The following is a 19,781-nucleotide window of genomic DNA, read 5'->3' as shown; positions in this document are numbered from 1 at the left end:
GAGCACGCAGTAACTCCGAGGTGTTTCTGGCACTGCTTGCCCATCAGGAGCTTCCCCGCAGCCTCCTCTGGGCCCTTTGAACTCTGGGTGCATGAGGGCTGCCGGGAACACCAGTTCAGATCCGAGATGGGAGCACATAAAAATGTCTCTGATAAAAAGGATCTTAACTGAAAAAAGTTTAAGAAGCCCTAATCTAGTGGAAGTCTCAATCTAAGGCTTCTAATGATTAATCCTCCCCTACCTTTTCTGTAAAGTGTGTGTGTGAGAGAGAGTGAGAGTGAGAGTGAGAGAGAGAGAGAGAGAGAGAGACAGAGAGAGACAGAGACAGAGAGAGAGACAGAGAGACAGAGACAGAGAGAGAGACACACAGAGAGAGAGACAGAGAGACAGAGACAGAGACAGAGAGAGACAGAGACAGAGACAGAGACAGAGAGACAGAGACAGAGACAGAGACAGAGAGAGACAGAGACAGAGACAGAGACAGAGACAGAGAGAGAGAGAGAGAGAGAGAGAGAGAGAGAGAGAGAGAGAGAGAGAGAGAGAGAGATAGAGGGAGGAAAGAGAGAGAGAAAAGAGTGAGAGGGGAAAGGGAGAAAGAGAAGTAGAGAGAGAAGGAAGAAAGAGGGGGAGGGAGAGAGAACATTTGCACTCCCACTTCACAGGGTTGTCCCAGTGAAAGCACTTTGGAAACCTTCAGTGTACAGTAAATGTATGAGATATGTATGCACATTATATATTCAAGGAAGGTGGTTTACATGGAGAAATACAAATGTTCGGTTTTTAGGACAGGCAGATTAAATCAAACTAAAAGGTCAAACATAAATGAAATGGTAAAAAGTCTGAGAGCAGACTTTTCATTGGTCTAGAAGATACTTTGCTTTCTTCTTGAGTAATGCCAGGAGAATGGCTGCCTTTCTTTAAAATATTGGAGCTTCTGCACGAGAAACAGCATTGGAAATACAAATAATCTCAATAAGTTAATTTTCCCTAAGCAGCCAGAGGGTTTCAGGAGCACTGTATCAGGAACCACAAGGTTCAAATGGAAATAACACTGTAAAAGAGAGTGTATGAGGCCCTCAGGGTGCTGACCCAATTATATTATCCTCCACCATAAAGAGAACAAGCAGTGATTACAAAAGACTTCAGACCTAATGGACGGCGTGGCATCTTGTAATATATATTCGACGCAAACATAGTAGCCTGGAACAGTTGACTGTGGCACTGGCTGATATATGGCTACATGGCTGATAGCCTCAGAATTGCTTTGTCTCTTTTGGTGACATAAAAAGAAGCTATAGAAAGATTTATTAAGAAAGATAAAACCTGGTATTGTTAAAAATTTTAAGGCAGGGGTTGAAAATAAAAAGGATTTAAAGACTGTTTTTTATTATAGCAAAAATTGTAGTGTTCTTAAAGTATATGATATAGTTTAAGTCTTAAAATCTTGGCTTGCCAGTAGTGAGACTATTATTAATCATTCATTTAGGACGGAGAGCCTTGCTCTCAAAGCAGACTATACCCAGGAATTACATTGATCAGGCCAGGGGGAACATGGAGGGCTGCAGTGTGGGAAAGAAAAGGAGCCAGCCCAACTTCTTCACTCTGCTTCCTGAGAGCCAATCTTGCTAAGGTTCGTCTGGGCAGCTCATAGAAGGGCATCAGGGACGGAATGCTGCACTTGGAGTTGAGAAGAATTGCTTTCAGGCCCCATCGTGGGATCTTGCACAAGACAAAGAACTTCAGGCTAATTTAATCTGCCTGTTCTAAAACTGAGCATTTGTGTTTCTCCATGTAAACTACCTCCCTTGGATACATAATGTATGATAGTATCTCCTGTATATACTGTACAGTTAAGGTTTTCAAAGGGCTTTCAGGGTGATAACCCTGTGAAGTGGGAGTGAAAATATTCTCTCTTATCTCTGTGTCTCTTGGTCTCTTTGGCTCTCTGTCTCTGATATACTCTCTCTGTCTCTCTCTCTGTCTCTCTGTCTCTCTCTCTCTGTCTCTCTCTGTCTCTCTCTCTGTCTCTCTCTCTCTCTGTGTGTCTCTCTGTCTCTCTCTCTGTGTCTCTCTGTCTCTCTCTCTCTCTCTCTCTGTCTCTCTCTGTCTCTCTGTCTCTCTGTCTCTCTCTCTCTCTCTCTCTGTCTCTCTCTCTGTCTCTCTCTGTGTCTCTCTGTCTCTCTCTCTGTCTCTCTCTCTCTGTCTCTGTCTCTGTCTCTCTCTCTCTCTCTCTCTGTCTCTCTGTCTCTCTGTCTCTCTGTCTCTCTCTCTGTCTCTCTCTCTCTGTCTCGGTCTCTCTCTCTATCTCTCTCTCTGTCTCTCTCTCTCTCTCTCTCTCTCTCTCTCTCTCTGTCTCTCTCTCTCTCTCTCTCTCTCTCTCTCTCTCTCTCTGTCTCTCTGTCTCTCTCTCTCTCTCTCTCTCTCTGTCTCTCTCTCTCTCACTCGCAACACTGAGATTGTGAGGTGTCTCAATGGAGGAAGCTAGGGAGGGGAGGTCACCTATAATCCCCATGAAATTACAAGTCCTTGATGAAGTAACATGGCATATTATTAATAGTACTATTAATAATTGTAATGTTTGTACCATAATTTCATCATTTTATAGTTTCCAAGTACTTTATTATATATTAACCCCTTTAATCCTCCCAACAACCTAGTGGAGACAACATGGTCCCATAGAAACAGAATTGATTAGATTTGGCTTCTTTTTCCATTAATAGCATTAATTACCCATCTGACCTGAGATAAATGATTTTTACCACTCTGGGTCTTCATCGGTTTCATTGTTTCTAGAATGGATATTCTGGTGGACTAAAAGACCTCTGCCCTCTCTTCCAGCTTTAAATCCATCACCCTGTGAAATAAATAGTACAAATATTACCCCTATTTCATAGATGAGGAAACTAAAGCTGAGATCACTAAGGTGTCCAAGACCACTGAGTTATTCCATGGTGGAACCAGAATTGAAACTTGGTCCTTCAATTCCAAGTTGATTCTGACTCCTTGCTTATCCCTCTCAACTTTTCCTTGTGCTGTATTTCCCCCTTCTTTCCCCCTTCATCTTCTGTGTTTCTCTAACTATTGGCCATTCATCAAGGTCCCAGGCCCACCTTCTCTGCAAATTTCTCACTGATCGCTCTGGCCCTCTCTGACACTTACAGACATCCCTCTGTCATCTACTCTGTTCTTCCTGTTTGACTTTTGTGAGAATGTGACATGAGTCCCCCCTTCTCCCCACTTGAGACTTGAAGAACATTAACTCCAAGGATCAGATTTTCTACAATAACCCTAAGGGTTGGGAATGACAGATCTTATCCCCAAGGTTCAATTACTTGTTCAGTGTCACACAGCAGAAAAGTAATCTGAAATGAGATGCTTCCTGACACCAAGCCCAAGAGATTCCTCTGGAATTACAGAATTTCTGACTTGGAAGAGATCTTAAAAGCCTTCTCTGGAACTTCTGGAAAAGGAATACGCTCCAGGATATACTTTTAAAAAGGTCACCCAGCTTTTGCTTAGAGCTTTCAAATAAAAGGAGACCCACCATTTTCTAGAGAAAGCTGTTTTACTGAAGGATGACTATTGAGTTGGGAGGATTTTTCTTAAATCAAGTTTAAATTTGTCTCGACTGTTTTAAGCCAGTGTTCCTAAATCTGCCCTCTTGGAACCAAGCAGGACAACTCTGGTCCCTTCCAAATGACAGCCATTCAGACACTTAAACATAGTACTTCTGCCCTCCTAAATCTCCTCTTTAGGCTAACTTTCCCCAGATTCAGGCAGTATCAACCTGAAAGTTTTTTTTTTAACTTCCCTTTTCTGGATGCCTTCCAGTCTATCAATATCCTTCCTAAAATTTGGTATTCAGAACTGAAAATCAATCTATCTATCCCTTTCTGGTCCTACAGCAGAGCTAACCCCTTCTTTTTTTCTGGAAATTGTCTTTCTTTTAATGCATCCCAAGATCCCACTGATTTTTTTTGGATTCCGTATTACATTTCTAACATTGAGCTTTCAGTCTATGAACACCTCAAAATCTGTCTCTCTGATCATACTTGTGAACTGGATTTTCCCAGCATCCTGCACTGAGGAGATAATTTTGGACCTTGCTGTTAGCTGTGCTATCTTTTTGTCATCCAAAGATTTGATTAAGATACTATCTATCCCTTTATCTAGGTCATTAATTACACTGTAAAGCAGCACGGGACAAATGGATTCTAAGTCCACTGGAGACCTTGCTCCGACATTGAGCTGTTTGAGCTTGCTTTTGAGGTCAGGCTGTACCATGGTATGGTACCATGTCTCATGGTCCCTCCCTGATACCATCCCCACACAATAAACTTGAGTGGCTCCCTGCCACCTGCAGGACAAGCCTGTTTGGCACTTAGAGCACTTCATAACCTGTCCCCCTGACCTTCAAATCCCATCTAAAACCCCACCCTCTACAGGAAGCCTTTCCCACTCTCTCTTAATTCTAGTGCCTAGCCTCTGTTGATTATTTCCAAAAGTATGAGAGTTTTTGACAAATAATTTCGGTAGAGTCTGAGTAAACTATCTATGGTATTTTCTTAATTTGACAGCTTAACAACCCTGTCCCGAAGGGAAATAATATTAGTCTGCCATGATTTGTTTTTGATTGAATCATTGGGGTCACTGTTTTTTTTTAAATAATAGCTTTTTTTATTTTCAAAATATTTGCAAATAGTTTTTAATATTCACCCTTGCAAAACCTTGTGTTCCAAATTTTTCTCCCTCCCCAGACAGCAAATAATCCAATATGCTAAACATGTGCAATTCTTCTATACATATTTCCACATTTATCGTGCTGCACACACACACAAAAAAAAAATCAGATCAAAAAGGGGAAAAAACGAGAAAAAAAAAAAGCAAAGAACAACAAAAAAAGTGTTTTAAAATAGTATGTTGTGATTCACATTTAGTCCCACAGTTTTCTCTCCGAGTGCAGATGGCTCTCTCCATCACAAATCTATTAGAATTGACCTGAATCACTGTATTATTGAAAAGAGCCATGACCATCAGAGTTGATCATCACATAATCTTGTTGTTGCTGTGTACAATGTCCTCTTGGTATGAGTTCATGTATCACTGTTCCTTCTTCACTAATTATTTAATCATTAATCAATAATTATATATAAGTAATAATAAATTTCTAGAATTTTATATTGAATTAAATTAAAACTTGTTGGCTTATAGTTTTACTATTTTGTTCTTTTCTCTTTTTTAAAAATTAGAGCATTTGTTCTTTCTCCACTTTTTTCATGCTTCTCCCGTCATGTTTCATGATTTCTGAAATATTTCTAGTAATGGCTCATCAATCATTCATGATCTCTACACTAGACATAGTGTCCTAGAAATGACCTCTATTGAGACATGAGTCCATTGTCCTTGTGCTTTTGCTTAGAGTAAATGGTGCTTTTGGCTTCTTTTATTGGTTTTTTTTTAATTTCAAAAGATGTTATGACATCTGATATGTTAGTGCTCAATAAGTAATAAGAATATATAATTATAAAAAATAATTATGTCTCTCTGGCAAAGAAACAGCAGCACATATGGAAACCAAGGGATATCAAAGTAGAGCCTGTCATCTCAAGAACTGGAGAAGATTCATACATACTCATTAACTGTCCAAAGGCCCAGGGAATGAAAGTTTGGCAACAATTCAGAAAGCAGCTCATCTAGACAGTTGCCAGGAATTTTAGGAAATGTAACCATAGATTTTTGGAATGAATTTAGCTTAGCCTAGGACTTTCCCAGTAAGATTACATTAGATTCATCTATTAGAACATCATTATAATAAAAAACATGGTGGGAACTAAAGAAATGGCTCAAAATCCTAGAAAGCACCTCTTAGATATCTGCCCTCAGGGCTTAGTAGCACAGAGTAGTCCGTTACTCATTGAACATTCATTGAATAATTTCTCATTTCAGTTGAAAAAGTTTCAATTTCTTTGCCTCCAAGTCAGTATGTCCAAAACAAAATTCATTATCTTTCTCTCTGTCCCCACCCCTTCATCTTCCTAACTTCTGTGTATCTCTTGAAATCACCACTATTCTTCCCCTCAAAAGTTCCCAACCCCAAAGGCACTCTTCCCTCTCCTTTGCTCTCGAGACTCCCTATCCATATGTCTGTTAGCTCCTTCTCTTCACTCACCCAGTCACTACCTTGACTACTCAAGGTCTCGTCTCCTTTCTTCTAGAGGATTGCAGTGACCTTCTCATTAGTCCCCTCAACTCGGGGTTTCTCCTCTTCCATCCATCCATCACACAACCATCAAACAGATCTCCCAAAAGTTGATTCTATCTATCTGCCTTTGTTTGAACAATTCACCCAATTGGCCCTCTTGCCATTGCTGGTATATGGCATTATCTCACCTTTCTCCTGTTCTTCCTAGAATATACTTCTTTTCCTCCATTTCCCTAATCTGTAAGACTCCTCAAGTACCAAAAGGTGATCCTGATTTCCCTCCTTTTAATTTCTAGAACCCTGCCTTGCAGATATTCTATATTTTTATTTTCACACATATGTTGCTTCCCATGCACTTTTTTTCAGCACCTAGAACAGCGCCAGGCACACAGTGGGTACTAATGAGATGAGTTTCTCTCCATAAGGTGCAGGGGCCTTAAGGAAATGATTGCTTCAGATATTTGTGGGCCTGATTGGGGGCTCTTTAGTAAGCAGTGACAGCTCCTGCCACATGTCAAGTTATTCAGAAGAGCAGACAACATTCTCGTTTGTATGTAAACAGTGTGACTTCTGTGTGCCGGAGCAGGGATGCTCTAAAATATTGACATTTTCTAACAAAAGGCTTATAGTGCTAACAACAACGTATCCTCACATTTCCGAGCCCGTTGCCTGAGAGAAAGAGGCAATTACTCCTCATTTGTGCTCAGTAGAGCTTGTCTTCTGACAGACGAGCGAGCCCCTGCTTGGACTGAAGTCTCCTGGGCTCTAGAACCATGCCAGATTTAGCATCTCAATTTAAGCATTAAAATATTATTTGGAGTGGTTAGTTGATAAAAGGATCATTGGCTTTCACAGTCATCAACTCTGCTTCAGAAATCATATTATTGGGTGTACCTGTAATGGTTGTACTGGTCTGGAAAACAGATACTCTGAAGCGTGATAAATCCTGCCTTGCTAATCCTTCTAAAGCAAAGGTGCTTAATCTTTTTTGGGGTCATGGACCCCTTTGGCAGTCCGGAGAGATCTGTGAATCCCCTCTCAGAATGATTTTTTTGAAATGTATAAAATCCAGTACATTTGATTTCAAAAGAAACCAATTATATTGAATTCCATTTATGAAATATTAATTTTTGTACAAACCAGTTCACAAACCCCAGGTTACTCGAAAGCTAATTTGATAACAGAATCCATGTACCATGGATAGACCCATGAATCTGTCTGTGGAGGGTTTTTCAGTAAAGCCTCCCTTTATAATAAGAATTACTCTCCACTTTATTTTAGTAATATTATATCTCAGAAGAATCCTGGAATAATTTTTAAGCATTAGTCTCCCTTAGCTAGAGTATTTGGTATATTTCACTTATGGATTTATTATCATGTTGTACACATTGCACCATAGAAATGATCTGTTGGTATTCCTTTGTATTTTTAATATCTGATGTTCCAGGAGCAACGAGTTCTCGTCTCTCTGAAAGGCAGAAAAAAGTCTGAGGCAGCCAGCTGGGCCGGTATGGTTCACAAACATTCAGAGCTTTCCAAAGGGAAAGCTGTCAGTTTCCACGCTCTCCTTTCTTCGTGAGCAGATGTCCACGCTTCTCTGGATCCTCCTGCTCCATTCCCTTTGTGATTATGTATTCCCTATTGACCACTTTCTTTAAGCATCTCATGAGCTTCCTTATCTTTAAAATCGGACTCCAACCTGCCTTGGTAGCCTGATCCCCCCCTTCCCACCTTCAAACCCCATCTACCGCTGCTGCAGCCAAACCAGGCTAGCTGCCATGCTTTGAACATACCCCATATTTTCACATATGCACCCTTAGTTCCCAAATGCTAGGAATACTATGCTCCCCCACTCCCTCTGACTTATGTGCTATCTTTTTTGATTTCTTTTTTTAATCAACCAGCATTTCTTTTTTTTTCCACCTCCTTTTTGCCTCACTGGGGGGGAGGGGGGAAGCTTTAAGGTAAATATGACCATTTTCTAAAGCACCACTCAACAAGTCCCCTCTTCCATGAAACAGTCTCTAACTTTTCCCCCCAAAAGAAAACCAAACAAACCTGAAAATAATCTGTCAGCCATCTGTCTTATACGACTTTCCATTTTTTCCTCTGCACATAGATCCTAAATCTAATTTGTATTCTGTGAGTGTGTGTGTGTGGTTTATGATCCTTCCAGATTATAGGTCCCTTAAAATTAGGGACATGGTCCATTTATTTGTCTCTCTACCAAAGCAAAGGATAATGCTCTGTACATATAGGTGCTTAATAAATGTTGGTTGAAGGGCAGCTAGGTGGTGCAGTGAATAGAACATCAGCCCTGAAGTCAGGAGGACCTGAGTTTAAATCTGCCTCAGACACTTAACACTTCCTAGCTGTGTGACCCTGGGCAAATCACAACCCCAAATGCCTTAGCAAAAATAAGTAAATGTTGGTTGAGTGTTGAATGCCCCCTATCATAAGAGAAAACAGAAGTCTTTTTTGAGAAACCTAATCTACAATCATTTATTAAACATTTGCTATGTGCCGGTCATTATGCTAAGCACTGGAAATTACAAATGCACACAGAAAGGTAGCCCCCACCCTCAAAGAGTTACCTGCGGGGGGGGGGGGGGGGGAAGGCAACATGAAAATGAGATGAGAAAGTCTGGCAGTCAGAGAGAGAGAGAGCTCACAGGGATGGAGGCTGTTTCCCTCGTGTGGAGTCCAGGGGACAGTGAGCTTCCAAGATGAACAGATTTTCTGGGACTTTGGAGAGAAAGGCTAGGATTCAGGAGGGCAGTCTGAAGAAGAATGAGGCCACTGGGTGGGAGGCCGTGCCAGACCTAGAGTAAGGACATCCTGGATCCAAGTCCAGCCTTAGACAATACTGTGTGACCCTCGGCAATCTGTCTGCCTCAGCTTTCTCTTTTGCAAAATGGAGATAAGATAGCACCTAGTTATTGTGGGGATAAAATACAAAGATTTTTTAAAGTGCTTGGCTCAATAAATGTTCCAATGACCAATTTTTTTTGTCATTCCTAAAATAGGCAAAAATATAGTAATCCTCCATTACTCTGTCCTTTTCCCCACAATCTAAGACTTCAGCTACATCTCCTTTTTAAATTTTTTTTCACAATGAATGCCATTCACGGCACATCAAGAAAACACTGAGAGATGAGTATCGTGTAAAAAGCAGGGCGGTGAATTTTGAGAAATTCAATACTTGGGAGTGGGTTCCAATAGAAATTGGTTTGATTAAAACAGCTCAGTGTGGTAGAAGAAGCACTGATCTTGCTGTGAGAACTGAGCTCAAGGCCAAAATCTTCCTCTGACTAGACAAATCACTTAACCATTTTGGCCTTCACTTTCCTCATCTGTAAAATGGATCTATACAAGCTGTAACATGTGCTACCTAAGTCAATCAGCTGCTTCAAGGAAAGTGTTTTGTAAACCTCCAAGTGCTATATAAATATGTTATTAAAAAAAATAATACATTTATTGATTGGATCCATCTAGAAGCTTGGAAATCCATTTAAAAACAAAAGAATTAGTCAAACCAATAGCGTTTTTGAATAATCAGTCCAAATCATCCATCTAATAATCATGTGAAGAAACTCCCATCCACTCCAAATAGTTAAGAATAATGTGATTTGTATATGTAAAGTGAATTTTTACATTCCAGACAAAGCACTTGATTTCCTAGATGTGTAATAAAGTAGCAGAAATATTCATGGGATTGGGTCCTCTACAGATTTTAAAACTCTGTCTCAATGTTTACTAGAAACATGAAAGTGTATCTGGATCACTCCCTGATTTAATAGTACCACATACATAGCTGTGTTAAATCTACTTGTTGTAGTAGGGGTAGTTACAGAGTCCCTGGTCCTTGGGAGCCGGACACATGAGTAGGAGGAGGTAGTTTGTCGTGTTTGGGGGCCCCTCAGTTGTATGCTGAGTCAGCAAAACAGTCAGCAAAACAGAATAATTTAACACCTTAAAAGAAAAGGATTGCTTCCATATCTTCAGTTAATGGTTGTATTTTAGGATGTGTTAAAACCTCATTAATGTAGATACCACTTATTTGGAGTTTGTGATCATTTCAGATAAGAAAGCAAACTGCACTCTTAGCAAGATCTGGGGATGAGGAACGTTTTCTAAGCAGATTTGTAGCATGAACAAGATTTAGGAGGGGGAAGAGAAATGTCTAAATTATTCAAGAAAACTCATCTTAAGGAGCTTTCAAATACTTGAGAAGCATTCCCTTGTGTCCCTGCTGTGGATTTCCCTTCTCCACTATATTCTTTCCTTAAACACTTTCTCATGTTTTGTTTTTCTCTATGGAATATTTTCTCTCTTCTTAACAAAGCCAGGTCCATCTTTTAAAGCTCACCACAAATGTCACCTTTTCCATGAAGCCTTCCCTGATTTCCCTTTCCGTCTGATCTCACATAGTATTTGCCTCTGGATCACTCTAATGTTATCAGTTTATACTAGGCAATGTAACTCTAATTTAGCTTGCCCTCTTGCTAGATTTTATGAGAGAAAGGGAGATGTCTTTTATAAATTTTTTATCTCCTCCACTTCCTAAACATTCATTTTAGTTTAAACTAATTCATTTTCTATTAATTTTAGCAACTTCTTGACTTGTCATCTAGCTTAATGAAAAATATAACATAAGCTCTATAGCCAGCAAGTACTCAATAAGTACTCATCAAATGAATAAAATGATTTATTAAACTTTCCCTTTGATAGTACTATTCACTGAATGCTTGGGATGTGTGTGTGTGTGTGTATTCTTTGTATACCTTATTCCTTTCCCAAAGGGAAGTATTGCTTGAGGTCCAATGGCATTAGCACATCAGCTCACAAGCTACCACTAGTGCTTTTGCTCTCTGAATGGTATTTGGGGTCTCTGCTTTGGGTCTAACTTCTGAATTAGTTTTACTTTGGGCCATTCCATTGTGGCAGACAAGAGCTCCCTGACTATGGACATCCCCAAATGCATGGCTTTCTCTCCCCAATCTGGGCTTTTGCTCATAGGTCATAGATGGGAGTTGGGAAACCCGGATTCTCTTTCGGTCTCTCCTAATTTGGCCCTTGTATGATCCATGAGAAGGTATTTTATCTGTCCCATTACTTAGTTTAGCCCTCTGTACACAAGGGTATTTAATGAATTTCTAAAATTTAATTAGAAATGAGGGAGCATTTCTTTTAGACCTCAGTTTCTTCATCTATTGAAATAAGATTAATTTCTACTTTCTTCTAGTGCCAGAATTCTGATCCAATGAGAACTATTATGTATTCAGAAAGACTTATCGCTATCCTGATTTTTATTAGATTTCCCAAAGCTCTAACACTGTCTGCATTTAGAATTACTAAGTCTATCTCCTGAGCTTTTCAAAGGTCTTTAATTAATGAGGAATAAATTAATGAAATTATACCATAGCTTTACACCCACTAATTAACAAAGCAGGTCTGAAATTGCGTGGGTAGTGACTCTTCTCCTTGTTACTTCTGTATTAGCTGAAATTTCTTAAAATACTGAAATGGAGTTGTCCTGCAACTACCCGGATCATTGTAATGCTACCAGAGAAAAAGTTGCTTGAATCGAATGACCATCTTCCCCAAGAAGTCATGTTAACCCGTTCCCACATTGGTGGGATTCACAGACTTGGAGACAGAGAGGAACCTCAGAGTCCCTCAGCCCAGCATCCTTATCTCAAATATGAGGACAAACTAAGGATCAGAGGGAGCTGAGGGCCTGGCTAAAGTTACCCAGGAAAAATGGGATTCCAAACAAGGTTGGGAAAATCCATTGGTGAATCGGCTCCTGTGTTGTCATGGTAACCTTTGGAGAAACTGGCAGGAGATTTGATTATCTTTGGCCAAGTTCATTCAGCTAGCACTGAATACCTACCCCGGACTCAGCTTTTTACTAGGAACAATTGAAGTACGTGTAGACTTGGCGCCCTTTATTTTCGAAACCCCCAAACCAAGCGATTCTGAGTGAATCTCCCGTTGTGAACTTGTGAGGGGACCTGGATGACAGAGAAGGCATGAGAAAGTGTGCTCAGATCGCCATCAGGGAACAGCCATATCTCTTTAATCCCAGTTCTGCTCCGGCATTTCAGGGATTTAATGAGATTCAGACACACAAACGCATGTGGTCCATGAGCACAAACACACTTATTTGGCAAGGTGTCACTGAAAGCATACTGGCTTTTCTGGAAAGCAGGAAAATCGAGGCCATATGCTTTTTTTATATGAGCAGCTCCCCCTTTTTATATATATATATATATATATATATATATATATATATATATATATATATATATATATAGCAATATTGCAAATCTATGCAAATCTACCTGATTGTAAGCACTATTAGAGTAAGACTAAGGTAGATCTTGTTTACATTTTTATCTCCACCATTGCTTTAGTAGATACTCAATGAACATTTGTTGCATTGAGCCTGTTATAGAGATAGCGTGTTGGTACATTTAAAAAAAAAACTTCAAGAACAGAGGGAATAGCAGTACAAGGTATACTAAGAGTGAAGTTAGTCAAGGAGGACATCCTGGGGGAAGTGGGCTCTAGTATCTGCCTGGAGTTTACTGATTGGTTAGTGATATATCAGAAATTAGGAAGCCCATCTCCTGCTTCCCCCTCCAATGTATTTCTGCTTGAATTTCCCCACTTGATACTTTCTTTTATTCAAAAAATACTGTTTTTAATGTTCATTCTAAAAAATGAGTTCCAAATTCTCTTTCCTTCCCTCTTTTTCCCCTCCCTGAGATGACAAGCAGATTACACATGTGCAGTCATGCAAAACTTATTTCCAAAATATTACTCATGTTTTGAAAGAAAACACAGATACCTCCCAAAAAAAACTACTGAAAAAAAAAAAGTGAAAACTAGCATGCTTTGGTCTGCATTCAGATTCTGAGTTTTTTCTCTAAAGATGCATGGCGTTTCTTATCCCGGATCCTTTGCAGTTGCCTTGGCTCCTTGTCCTGCTGAGAATGAGTCATTCACATGATCCTTGCATGTTGCTGTCCCTCTGTGGAACACTCGCCTGTTCTGCGCACCTCACTTTGCAGCAGTTCACATAAATCTTTCCAGGGTTTTCTGAGATCTTCCCCCTCATTTCTTATGGACAAGTCTTCCATCATATTCCCGCGCCACAGCTCGTTCAGCCATTCCCCCATCCGTGGGCATCGCTTCACTTTCCAATTCATTGCCACCACAAAGAGAGCTGCTAAAATTATTTTATAATTCAGAGTGGCGCTGTCTCACCCATTAGGAAGTTTAAAATCTAGTGCAAAGGCAGTGGGAGATACTACTTTTGATTAGAATACTAAGAAATGGACGTGTTATAAAAAGAAATCAACAAAATCGATTTTTAAAAAGAAATCAGGAAACCATGAATTGTAGTAAGAGCCTTGGACTTGGAATCGGGAAGATGTGAATTCGAATCCAACCTTAGATGTTTCCTAGCTGTGTGACTCTAGAAAAGTCACTTAACTTCAGTTTGCCTCAGCATCCTCATCTGTAAAATGGGGGTAATAATAGCTTCCAGCTCCCAAGGCGATTGGAATGATGGTAAAAGTAGCAGGTGTCTCACTTTGCAAACCATACAGCACTATATAGATGCTAGCCGTGATTACTAATGATTTCACGTATTGGTCCACCTGCCATCTGGGGGGGGGAGGGGAAGGAGGGGGAAAGTTGGAACGCAAGGTTTTGCAAGGGTCAATGCTGAAAAGTTACCCGTGCATGTCTTGTGAATAAAAAGCTTTAATTAATTAATTAATTTTAAAAACTCGTTTCACCTAAAGGTGGTTTTAGAGATGGCAGCTCTTTCACTTCACGTTTCTCTATGGCAGTTGACAAAACCTGGGTGAATTCCACTTACTTTAAAAAAAAAGAACTAGGGGTTTGAATCTGGGGTGAAGGAAGACAAAGGAAATCCCAATAGATAAAGAGGGCTCGGGCCCGTTTCTTCCCAGCCCCTCCCCGATTTTTGTGATGAAATGCTCTGGGAACCCCAGGTTTTGCTCTCACGCTGCTGGTGGTACTCGAGTCCTGGCATACCAAGCCTCTCCCATTATCTCACCTCTTTGAGCTTCTTTACCCCAATTTGGCTTAAGGGAAGCCCCATTTCCTGTCTCTCTTACCCCTCGTGATGAAAAACCCCTAGGAGGTCTCCTAGAGGCGGAGGTTAAATTTGTGGGCTCCAGAGGTCAGGACCCTGGAAACAAAGGCGGCACTGAGTTTCCCGAGGGGCAGTTGGGTGGAGGCGCTTTGGGGAGGTCACTTTGGCAGGAGTGGACAAGGAGCCAAAGCCGGGGCGATGGGAGGCAGAACTCCCGACAGCCATTGCAGCGGCCGGCGGTGTGGGGCCGGCCAGCGGGGGGGGGGGGGGGGGGGGGGGGGAGGGAATGACGGGAGAGGTGAGACTGGCCACGGGTCGGTGGCGGGTAGTGGACGCGGCCCGGGGCTGGCACCTTGTTTCCGGTGGCCCGCTGGGTGAGGAGTCGCCAGGGGGCGGGCTCCGAGGGGAGATCCAGTTCGGACTGGAGATGGAGATGTGTCCCGCTGAGCACGGAGATGGGAGCCGGGAGAGGCAGCGGAGGGCTGGGGCTGCTTAAACGGGCCTGTGGGGCTGTCCTGAAGGAGCCTCAAGTGGTGAAGGCCGGGACCGCCGGGAGGCGGCCCAGAGGCCTCGGGCGGGGACTCTCGGGGCAGCGGCCATTGGCTACTTCTGTGATCCTGGGGGCATCCGGGAGAGTCAGCTTACCCATCCGTAAAATGGGCATCTCCCAGGGCTCCCACGGTGGCCTCTCCAGCCCTTGGGGCAGCTGCTCTCGAGCTGTGCTTTTCCTCCCCGGCCGGCGGGAATGAGGCCGGTCATCTGAATGTCTGTGAGCCAGCGGGAAGCCGCCAGTAAGGGACCGGATGTCTGAGGCAGAGAAAACTGGGGGGCCTGTCACAGTCACCTTCGGTCTTTGAAGAGAAAACCCGGGAGCACATGGCGCAGTGGATGGAGCCCCGGCCCTGAAGGGCCCGAGTTCAAACCCGGCTGTGTGACCCCGGGCAAGTCACTTACCCCTAACTACCTCAGGGGAAAACAAAACCCATAGGGGAGAAGCCCTTGTGAGGCAGCCAGGGAAGGGTGCCCGGCCCCAGGACGCCCGGCCCGGCCGCCACCACGGGGAACCTCTGGCACAAAGTGCGTGGCCCGCCGCGCTTAGCTGGGCCCACGTGTGGAGGAAGCTGGCGGCTCTGTGGCGAGAGCCCCCTCCTGGCCCGCTCTCGGCCGGGGGCAGCTTCGCGGCTGATTCCGCGGGGCTCCTGGCCCTCGCTTTCAGCAGCGGAGCTTCGGGAGAGTGGACGTTGGCGTGGGGGGGCCTCGCGTTCACTCCCCCCCCTCCCCCGTCCTGCGCCCCGTGGGATCGTGCGCGGTGACCGTTCCGCCGCCCTTGTGGTGCGAGCGCCCGCGCTCTGGATTCTCCGAGGTAGTTGGGCCGGCCGTGGCCCGTGAGGGCCCGGGCTTGCCAGCGGGGTGGGCCAGCCGCCTGCTGCTGGACGCCACAGCCAGAGGGGGTCGGGAGTTGTGGGCGTTGGTGTAGATAAGACTCTAACCCGGAGCCTGGAGTTGGGCCGCGGCGTGAGCCGGACTTCCTTTGAGGTGAGGTGAAGGTGCAGACCTCAGGCACAGGCCCGGGATCTCAAGCTGAAAAGGATCCCGAGGCCTGGCCCGGGGGCTTCACGCCAGACTCCCCGGCTGATGAGCCGCAGAACCGGGATCGGAACCGGCTCCCGGCGGCCATCGCCGGGCCCTTTCCAGCTGCTTCACATAGCAGCCGTTGATACCCCCCCCCCCGTAAACCGAAAAGGCTTTTTTTGCCCTTAGGTTTTACACCCCTCAGGTTCCCGTCGGCCCATTCAGTGTGAAGGCCCCGGGACTTCCTTGCTTAACCCATCTAATCAAACAGACTGACGTTGGATCGTGGCCAGGTACACGCCAGGAAACAGCATTGATTTCCTAAGCTATCTGGGGATATTGGAGGCGGGTGGAATTTTCGCGTGGGTTTTCGCAGAGGAAGGGAAGGGCCCTGATTTCTTTCTTGCTGACGTCATTCCCCCCTTACTCGGACCTCAGATAACTTGGGGTTTGTTGGTTCGTTCGAAATCAGCGCCAACTGTTCAGTGGCGAGGAGGAGGGCAGCGGAGGGACGGCGATCACGCGCAATCCCGTTATAACGGAGGCTGTTTCTATAGTGTCGTCGGGGAAGTTCCCAATAGCAGAGCGTTATTCCTTCAAGCGCCCCCCTCCGGCTTTAACCGCTAATGATCAAAGGCTTTCTAAAGTGGCTTCCGTGCTCTGGCGCCCTCTCACGCCGGAGAGCAGAGCACGTGGCCTTAATCTGACCAGACCAGATAGGAGGAAAACGGAGAAAGAAAACTAGGGACCAACCGCCCTAACGCACGTTGATGCAGAAATCTTAAATAAAACAGCAGCGAAAAGGTCATCCCCAGGATAATACACCAGGACCAAGTAGGATTTATACCAGGAATGCCGGGCTGGTTCCATAGTAGGAATGGGAATCTTGCGGCGTGAGTATGCAGTGTTCCACCCCCGCAGCCCCTCCCTTCTGCACATAGGCTGTTTGCGCGCTCTCGGCTTCCACCGAGAGGCCCTCTGGATTGCGCTAGGAAAGTGCTTAGCCAGCAGACGCGCAGTCCGGGCCTTTCGAGCTTGCGGGCCCAGCCAGAGTTTGGGAGTCTCCGGCACCATCTTTGAGAGTCCGGAGCCGTTTCCCGGCTGGAGAAGGTGCTGGAGGGTGAACAGAGCGTCCCGAGCACCGTGTGCGGAGTGATAACCCTCGTCAGTCGCCGCAGCACGCAGGGCTGTTTGGCCCGCAGTGAGGCCTCCGCTCCGATCACTGCGCTCTGGGCGGGCGCTTCTCATAGTTCCGGCCTCGCGGACAGGTGCGCTGGCCTCGGTCTGCCTCCTCTCGCTTCCCAATCTGCATCTTCTAAATCCGATTTATCCGAGGAAATAGATAACATCTGAGTTCGTTACTAGTTCTTTGGAGTGCTAGCTTGTTTGCTGATCACCTTTATCCGCAAGAATATTTCTCACCATTTTCCCAACCCAGCAAGCCGCCCCTTCCACTAAAGAGTAAGAGACAGGGGTCCCGCAGCCCGCCACTGTATCCCACGCCCCCGTTCTGTGGTCCTCAGACTCTGAAAGGTCGCGAAGGAACAAAGGACGGGCCTTTTCCCCCGGTTCTCACTCAGGGCCAAGATGTTCGGTGGTCCCAGTTACACAGAGCTCGTTTTCATTCACAATCTGGTCCTCTTTGTGTCGGCCATTCCCCGGCTCTGCTCTTCCCTCTGGGCTTGTTTCTGTCTCTGAACATCCTTTCACAAAGCTACTTTACAGTCAGTGAGCATGGACTTTGTCTCCAGTTCTCCGCTGTGAAGAGTTTGCACCGGGCGCGACATTTTATGACTTCTTAGCATAATTCCAAGTTGTTTCTAGAAGTATTTGGACCAGCTCACAACTTCATGACTAGTATATAGATTAGACTTATCAGTCATTCTCCAGCCCCTCCCAAACCGACAATTTACAGTTTGTCATCTTTGCTGATCATTGGCGTGAAAAATGGGATCTGAGTTATTCTGATTTGCATTTTTCTTATTTTTTAATAATTTGGAACAAACTTGGCATTTGTTATCACGTTGCAATTCTTTTGACAATTCTGGAGTAGCGACGATCTGCCCCACAGGTGAAATCCATGACTTTGAAATATCTGCTTTGTCTGCTGGGATACTTTTTGAGAGCTTCTGGGCCGGGGACTGCTTCCTAGAGAGTTAGGGGCACCCCTGCACAAGTGAGGTATTGTTCAGTAATTCCTTTCTCTGGTGCGCATATCACAAAACATTTGATTCATAACGATCCTTTGAGCTTCTTCATTGGTAAAAGGAAAGGGTTGATTTGGCTCACATTTAAGATAACTTCCAGCTGGGTAGTATCGCTGCCCATTTTGCAGATGAGGAAAGTAAAGCTAAGAAAAGCTAAATGAGTCAACAGCTGGAATCACACAGCTAATGAATGCTGGAATGAATAGTTAGGTAAGACACTTTCTGCTACATTATGCTGAATTGCACATGAAACGGCCAATTGTTTTAAGATTGGAAAAGGAGTACAAGAAGATTGTATGCTGTCATCTTATTTAACTTCTATTCAGAATACATTGTGCAAAAGGCTAGATAACTGAAAAGCCAAAATTAAGGTTGCCAGGAGAATTATCAACAATCTATCTCATATCTGTATATCTGACGCCGTAAAGTGAAAAGGAGTTAAGTCTTTCAGTGAGAGTGAAAGAGGAGAGTGGAAAAGCTAGCTTCAAGCTCAAGATCCAAAAAACTGAGATCTTGGCAACTGGTCCCATCACTTCCTGGCAAATAGCGGGAGAAGAAATAGAAGCAGTGTCACGTTTTATATTCTTGGACTCAAAAGATTACTGAAGACGGTGACTGTAGCCATGAAATGTAGAGACACTTGCTCCTTGGAAGGCAAGCTATGGCAAATCTGGATAGCAAACTAAAAAGTGGAGACATCCTCGCCAACACAGATCTGTATAATCAAAACTATGGTTTTTCCATTAGCAATGTATGGCTGTGAGAGTTGGAAAGCCGAGTGAGGATTTGGGATTGTGGTGCTGGAGAAGACTTTTGAAAGTTCTTTGTTCGGCGAGGAGAACCAATCAGTTAATACTTAAAGAAATCAATTCAGGTTATTCACTGGAAGGCCAAAGAACTGTTTAAATACTTTGGCCACATAATGAGAACACAGGACTCACTGGGAAAGACCCAGATGCTAGAAAAGATTGAAAGCAAAAGGGGATGGTAGATGGTGTCATGGAAACAATGATGACAAATTTGGACGGACATTGGAAGTTAGAAGGGCTAGGCTTGCTATGGTCTGTGAGCTCCTAAAGAGTTGAGTATGACTGAACAAGATTAAATCATGTTTCTCCCGGCAAACGCAATTGCCCAAGCAAAAGCTAAAAATAATAAAAATTATAAACTGGGAGTTAGTCACCTCTCTCTGACAGTGCAAGAATTAAAAAGGGAATTTTACTATGCCTTTCCGTATGCTCCCTGTGGGTGAAACTTGGCAGAAGTTTCCTGTTAGCAGAATTCTTCCACTAAAGCTCTCTTCTGGTAGCTCATCATTGTTTGTAGGTCAAGCCGGGTTCATGAAGCCCACACCAGTAGAGTACAAGCCCAGGCAGACCCTTCTGAGCTCAGAAAGGTTTAGTTGCCTGTCTTTCATCTAAGGTGAAAAGCTCATTTAGAGAGGCTCATTACCAGGATGGCCATGATGACCCCTTGATGAATGTTTTGTGGACATAGCAGCCCTACTCAGGATTGTGTCACCTAAAGGTTTGCAAAGTGTTCTGGGTACCTTTATTTCACTAGATCTTCACAACCCTCTGAGACTTGGCTAGGTTAAACAGCTTACTCAGGGTTACATTCCCCCTCTACTACATGAGGTTGCGTTGTCATAGGGAGGTGCTCACCA

At 43.9% G+C, this 19,781-nt stretch overlaps 1 protein-coding gene across 16 annotated transcripts in view; it reads left to right on the top strand.

Annotated features, from left to right (window-relative positions):
- Nucleotides 1–19,781, top strand: part of APBB2 (amyloid beta precursor protein binding family B member 2) — a 423,157-nt gene that overhangs the window by 363,005 nt on the left and 40,371 nt on the right. Inside the window, exon 1 of one of the 16 annotated variants that reach the window (XM_074273737.1) lies at nucleotides 14,616–14,710. The exons of 12 other annotated variants lie outside the window; for them this stretch is intronic. The gene's annotated coding sequence lies outside the window, so the exon portion shown is untranslated. Of the gene's footprint in view, nucleotides 1–14,615; nucleotides 14,711–15,445; nucleotides 16,202–19,781 lie in introns of those variants that run through there. 3 more of the 16 variants (XM_074273735.1, XM_074273734.1, XM_074273736.1) reach the window with 3 other exon arrangements.

This window comes from Sminthopsis crassicaudata, chromosome 6, assembly GCF_048593235.1.
Source record: "Sminthopsis crassicaudata isolate SCR6 chromosome 6, ASM4859323v1, whole genome shotgun sequence".
NCBI classification, from domain to species: Eukaryota; Metazoa; Chordata; class Mammalia; order Dasyuromorphia; family Dasyuridae; genus Sminthopsis; species Sminthopsis crassicaudata.
Note: the sequence above shows the minus strand (reverse complement) of the source record. Positions and strands in the feature narration are given on the sequence as shown.